The following is an 8,894-nucleotide window of genomic DNA, read 5'->3' on the forward strand; positions in this document are numbered from 1 at the left end:
ATGTGTATAACGTGTGATGTGTATAATGTGTGATGTATAATGTGTGATGTATAATGTGTGATGTGTATAATGTGTGATGTGTATAATGTGTGATGTGTATAATGTGTGATGTGTATAATGTGTGATGTATATAATGTGTGATATATAATGTGTGATATATAATGTGTGATGTGTATAATGTGTGATGTGTATAATGTGTGATATATAATGTGTGATGTGTATAATGTGTGATGTGTATAATGTGTGATGTATATAATGTGTGATATATAATGTGTGATATATAATGTGTGAAGTGTATAATGTGTGATGTGTATAATGTGTGATGTGTATAACGTGTGATGTGTATAATGTGTGATATATAATGTGTGATGTGTATAACGTGTGATATGTATAACGTGTGATGTGTATAATGTGTGATGTGTATAATGTGTGATGTGTATAATGTGTGATGTGTATAATGTGTGATGTATAATGTGTGATGTATAATGTGTGATGTGTATAACGTGTGATATATAATGTGTGATGTATAATGTGTGATGTATAATGTGTGATGTGTATAATGTGTGATGTGTATAATGTGTGATGTGTATAATGTGTGATGTGTATAATGTGTGATGTGATATATAACGTGTGATATATAATGTGTGATGTGTATAATGTGTGATGTGTAATGTGTGATATGTAATGTGTGATGTGTATAATGTGTGATGTATAACGTGTGATGTGTATAATGTGTGATGTGTATAATGTGTGATGTGTATAATGTGTGATGTGTATAATGTGTGATATGTATAATGTGTGATGTGTATAATGTGTGATGTGTATAACGTGTGATGTGTATAATGTGTGATGTGTATAATGTGTGATGTATAACGTGTGATGTGTATAATGTGTGATGTGTATAATGTGTGATGTGTATAATGTGTGATGTGTATAATGTGTGATGTGTATAATGTGTGATGTGTATAATGTGTGATATATAATGTGTGATATATAATGTGTGATGTGTATAATGTGTGATGTGTATAATGTGTGATGTGTATAATGTGTGATGTGTATAATGTGTGATGTGTATAATGTGTGATGTATAATGTGTGATATATAATGTGTGATATATAATGTGTGATGTGTATAATGTGTGATATATAATGTGTGATGTGTATAATGTGTGATGTGTATAACGTGTGATGTATAATGTGTGATGTATAATGTGTGATGTGTATAATGTGTGATATGTATAATGTGTGATGTGTATAATGTGTGATGTGTAATGTGTGATATGTAATGTGTGATGTATAATGTGTGATGTATAATGTGTGATGTATAATGTGTGATGTATAATGTGTGATGTGTATAATGTGTGATGTATAATGTGTGATGTGTATAATGTGTGATATATAATGTGTGATATGTATAATGTGTGATGTGTATAATGTGTGATGTGTATAATGTGTGATGTGTATAATGTGTGATGTGTATAATGTGTGATGTGTATAATGTGTGATGTGTATAATGTGTGATGTGTATAATGTGTGATGTGTATAATGTGTGATGTGTATAATGTGTGATATATAATGTGTGATGTGTATAATGTGTGATGTGTATAATGTGTGATGTGTATAATGTGTGATGTATAATGTGTGATATATAATGTGTGATGTGTATAATGTGTGATGTGTATAATGTGTGATGTGTATAATGTGTGATGTGTATAATGTGTGATGTGTATAATGTGTGATGTGTATAATGTGTGATATATAATGTGTGATATATAATGTGTGATATATAATGTGTGATGTGTATAATGTGTGATGTGTATAATGTGTGATATATAATGTGTGATGTGTATAATGTGTGATGTGTATAATGTGTGATATATAATGTGTGATATATAATGTGTGATGTGTATAATGTGTGATGTGTATAATGTGTGATATATAATGTGTGATATATAATGTGTGATGTGTATAATGTGTGATGTGTATAATGTGTGATGTGTATAATGTGTGATGTATAATGTGTGATATATAATGTGTGATGTGTATAATGTGTGATGTGTATAATGTGTGATGTGTATAATGTGTGATGTATAATGTGTGATGTGTATAATGTGTGATGTGTATAATGTGTGATGTGTATAATGTGTGATGTGTATAATGTGTGATGTGTATAATGTGTGATATATAATGTGTGATGTGTATAACGTGTGATATGTATAACGTGTGATGTGTATAATGTGTGATGTGTAATGTGTGATATGTAATGTGTGATGTGTATAATGTGTGATGTATAATGTGTGATGTATAATGTGTGATGTATAATGTGTGATGTATAATGTGTGATGTATAATGTGTGATGTGTATAATGTGTGATGTGTATAATGTGTGATGTGTATAATGTGTGATGTGTATAATGTGTGATATATAATGTGTGATGTGTATAATGTGTGATGTGTATAATGTGTGATATATAATGTGTGATATGTATAATGTGTGATGTGTAATGTGTGATATGTAATGTGTGATGTGTATAATGTGTGATGTGTATAATGTGTGATGTGTATAATGTGTGATATATAATGTGTGATGTGTATAATGTGTGATGTGTATAATGTGTGATGTGTATAATGTGTGATGTGTATAATGTGTGATGTGTATAATGTGTGATATATAATGTGTGATGTGTATAATGTGTGATGTGTATAATGTGTGATGTGTATAATGTGTGATGTGTATAATGTGTGATATATAATGTGTGATGTGTATAATGTGTGATGTGTATAATGTGTGATGTGTATAATGTGTGATGTGTATAATGTGTGATGTGTATAATGTGTGATGTGTATAATGTGTGATGTGTATAATGTGTGATGTGTATAATGTGTGATGTGTATAATGTGTGATGTGTATAATGTGTGATGTGTATAATGTGTGATATATAATGTGTGATGTGTATAATGTGTGATGTGTATAATGTGTGATGTGTATAATGTGTGATGTATAATGTGTGATATATAATGTGTGATGTGTATAATGTGTGATGTGTATAATGTGTGATGTGTATAATGTGTGATGTGTATAATGTGTGATGTGTATAATGTGTGATGTGTATAATGTGTGATGTGTATAATGTGTGATGTGTATAATGTGTGATGTGTATAATGTGTGATATATAATGTGTGATGTGTATAATGTGTGATGTGTATAATGTGTGATGTGTATAATGTGTGATATATAACGTGTGATGTGTATAATGTGTGATGTGTATAATGTGATGTGTATAATGTGTGATATATAACGTGTGATATATAACGTGTGATGTGTATAATGTGTGATGTGTATAATGTGTGATATATAATATGTGATGTATAATGTGTGATGTGTATAATGTGTGATATATAATGTGTGATGTGTATAATGTGTGATGTGTATAATGTGTGATGTGTATAATGTGTGATATATAACGTGTGATGTGTATAATGTGTGATGTGTATAATGTGATGTGTATAATGTGTGATATATAACGTGTGATATATAACGTGTGATGTGTATAATGTGTGATGTGTATAATGTGTGATATATAATATGTGATGTATAATGTGTGATGTGTATAATGTGTGATGTGTATAATGTGTGATGTATAATGTGTGATATGTATAATGAGTGATATATAATGTGTGATATATAATGTGTGATGTATAATGTGTGATATATAATGTGTGATGTATAATGTGTGATGTATAATGTGTGATGTATAATGTGTGATATATAATGTGTGATATATAATGTGTGATGTATAATGTGTGATATATAATGTGTGATGTGTATAACGTGTGATGTGTATAATGTGTGATGTGTATAACGTGTGATGTGTATAATGTGTGATGTGTATAATGTGTGATGTGTATAATGTGTGATGTGTATAATGTGTGATGTATAATGTGTGATATGTATAATGTGTGATATGTATAATGAGTGATATATAATGTGTGATATATAATGTGTGATGTATAATGTGTGATATATAATGTGTGATGTATAATGTGTGATGTATAATGTGTGATATATAATGTGTGATATATAATGTGTGATGTATAATGTGTGATATATAATGTGTGATGTGTATAACGTGTGATATGTATAACGTGTGATGTGTATAACGTGTGATGTGTATAATGTGTGATGTGTATAATGTGTGATGTGTATAATGTGTGATGTGTATAACGTGTGATGTGTATAATGTGTGATGTGTATAATGTGTGATGTGTATAACGTGTGATGTGTATAACGTGTGATGTGTATAACGTGTGATGTGTATAATGTGTGATGTATAATGTGTGATATATAATGTGTGATGTGTATAATGTGTGATGTGTATAATGTGTGATGTGTATAATGTGTGATATGTATAATGAGTGATATATAATGTGTGATATGTATGATATAAGGAGCTGCTGATGGGTGGTGAACCATGGATGGAGGCACATGTGTGATAGAGAAGATATCCATCATACATATCACAGATCATACATATCAAATATATAATACATCATACATATCACAGATCATACATATCAAATATATAATACATCATACATATCACAGATCATACATATCAAATATATAATACATCATACATATCACAGATCACACATATCAAATATATAATACATCATACATATCACAGATCACACATATCAAATATATAATACATCATACATATCACACATATCAAATATATAATACATCATACATATCACACATATCAAATATATAATACATCATACATATCACACATATCAAATATATTATACATCATACATATCACACATATCAAATATATAATACATCATACATATCACAGATCATACATATCAAATATATTATACATCATACATATCACAGATCATACATATCAAATATATTATACATCATACATATCATACATAGCAAATATATAATACATCATACATATCAAATATATAATACATCATACATATCACAGATCACACATATCAAATATATTATACATCATACATATCAAATATATAATACATCATACATATCACAGATCACACATATCAAATATATTATACATCATACATATCACACATATCAAATATATAATACATCATACATATCACAGATCACACATATCAAATATATAATACATCATACATATCACAGATCATACATATCAAATATATAATACATCATACATATCACAGATCACACATATCAAATATATAATACATCATACATATCACAGATCACACATATCAAATATATTATACATCATACATATCACAGATCATACATATCAAATATATTATACATCATACATATCATACATAGCAAATATATAATACATCATACATATCAAATATATAATACATCATACATATCACAGATCACACATATCAAATATATTATACATCATACATATCAAATATATAATACATCATACATATCACAGATCACACATATCAAATATATTATACATCATACATATCACACATATCAAATATATAATACATCATACATATCACAGATCACACATATCAAATATATAATACATCATACATATCACAGATCACACATATCAAATATATTATACATCATACATATCACAGATCATACATATCAAATATATTATACATCATACATATCACACATATCAAATATATAATACATCATACATATCACAGATCACACATATCAAATATATAATACATATCACAGATCACACATATCAAATATATTATACATCATACATATCAAATATATAATACATCATACATATCAAATATATAATTCATCATACATATCACACATATCAAATATATAATACATCATACATATCACATATCAAATATATAATACATCATACATATCACATATCACACATATCAAATATATAATACATCATACATATCACATATCACACATATCAAATATATAATACATCATACATATCAAATATATAATACATCATACATATCACACATATCAAATATATTATACATCATACATATCACAGATCACACATATCAAATATATAATACATCATACATATCACAGATCACACATCAAATATATTATACATCATACATATCACACATATCAAATATATTATACATCATACATATCAAATATATTATACATCATACATATCAAATATATAATACATCATACATATCAAATATATAATACATCATACATATCAAATATATAATACATCATACATATCAAATATATAATACATCATACATATCACATATATAATACATCATACATATCACAGATCACACATATCAAATATATAATACATCATACATATCAAATATATAATACATCATACATATCACATATCACACATATCAAATATATAATACATCATACATATCAAATATATAATACATCATACATATCACACATATCAAATATATTATACATCATACATATCACAGATCACACATATCAAATATATAATACATCATACATATCACAGATCACACATCAAATATATTATACATCATACATATCACACATATCAAATATATTATACATCATACATATCAAATATATTATACATCATACATATCAAATATATAATACATCATACATATCAAATATATAATACATCATACATATCAAATATATAATACATCATACATATCAAATATATAATACATCATACATATCACATATATAATACATCATACATATCACAGATCACACATATCAAATATATAATACATCATACATATCACATATATCGAATATATAATACATCATACATATCACAGATCACACATATCAAATATATAATACATCATACATATCAAATATATAATACATCATACATATCACAGATCATACATATCAAATATATAATACATATCACAGATCACAGATCACACATATCAAATATATTATACATCATACATATCACACATATCAAATATATAATACATCATACATATCACACATATCAAATATATTATACATCATACATATCACAGATCACACATATCAAATATATAATACATCATACATATCACAGATCACACATATCAAATATATAATACATCATACATATCACACATATCAAATATATTATACATCATACATATCACAGATCACACATATCAAATATATAATACATATCACAGATCACAGATCACACATATCAAATATATTATACATCATACATATCACACATATCGAATATATAATACATCATACATATCACACATATCAAATATATAATACATCATACATATCACAGATCACACATATCAAATATATAATACATATCACAGATCACAGATCACACATATCAAATATATTATACATCATACATATCACACATATCAAATATATTATACATCATACATATCACACATATCAAATATATAATACATCATACATATCACACATATCAAATATATTATACATCATACATATGTGGTATGGCAGGGTGTGCGGTGCAGGGCAGATGTTGTTACCCTAGGGGTAGATGGCATTAACCCCTTGTATTTGTGGGCTAAGCACGGGGGGCAATAAAGACTCTGTCGCCAAGTTACGGACAACGGCAGCTTCACTGAGGGTAGACAGATGGTAAAGTCTATACAGTTCAGCCAGGGCCCAAGGAGGTGACCAGTGACTCAGAGACCTTAAGGGCTTGCTGGGACTTGTAGTAGGACTGGACAATTGAATGCAGACCACGCTGACAGATGACAGGGACTGACTTGACTTGACTCATTAGGCAGTGACTTTATCTTACTTGACTTGATGGCGGCTGCAGGACTGGACTATGGGGTCTCCAACACTCTGGACACACACACTAGACAAGACTGCACTGGACCTCAGCAGAAGAGAGAGAAGCTCCACCCAGGGCTTATATGGGGGAGACCAGCAGGGAGCCCATAGGTCATTATATGGGGGAGACCTGCAGGGAGCTCATAGGTCATTATATGGGGAGACCAGCAGGAGCCCATAGGTCATTATATGGGGGAGACCTGCAGGGAGCCCATAGGTAATTATATGGGGGGAGACCTGCAGGAGCCCATAGGTCATTATATGGGTGAGACCTGCAGGGAGCTCATAGGTCATTATATGGGGGGACTAGCAGGGAGCCCATAGGTCATTATATGGGGGGACTAGCAGGGAGCCCATAGGTCATTATATGGGGAGACCAGCAGGGAGCCCATAGGTCATTATATGGGGGGACTAGCAGGGAGCCCATAGGTCATTATATGGGGGAGACCAGCAGGACCCCATAGGTCATTATATGGGGGAAACAAGAAGGAGCCCATAGGTCATTATATGGGGGAGACCAGCAGGGAGCCCACAGGTCATTATATGGGGGAGACCAGCAGGAGCCCATAGGTCATTATATGGGGGAGACTAGCATGGAGCCCATAGGTCATTATATGGGGGAGACTAGCAGGAGCCCATAGGTCTTTATATGGAAGAGACCAGCAGGGAGCCCATAGGTAATTAATATGGGGGAGACCTGCAGGGAGCCCATAAGTCATTATATGGGGGAGACCTGCAGGGAGCCCATAAGTCATTATATGGGGGAGACCTGCAGGGAGCTCATAGGTCATTCTATGGGGGGACTAGCAGGGAGCCCATAGGTCATTATATGGGGAGACCTGCAGGGAGCCCATAGGTCATTATATGGGGGGGACTAGCAGGGAGCCCATAGGTCATTATATGGGGGAGACCAGCAGGAAGCCCATAGGTCATTATATGGGGGAGACCAGCAGGGAGCCCATAGGTCATTATATGGGGGAGACCTGCAGGAGCCCATAGGTCATTATATGGGGGAGACCTGCAGGGAGCACACAGGTCATTATATGGGGGAGACTAGCAGGGAGCCCATAG

The sequence above is a fragment of the Hyla sarda genome, chromosome 13 (genome assembly GCF_029499605.1).
Source record: "Hyla sarda isolate aHylSar1 chromosome 13, aHylSar1.hap1, whole genome shotgun sequence".
In the NCBI taxonomy this organism is placed as follows: Eukaryota; Metazoa; Chordata; class Amphibia; order Anura; family Hylidae; genus Hyla; species Hyla sarda.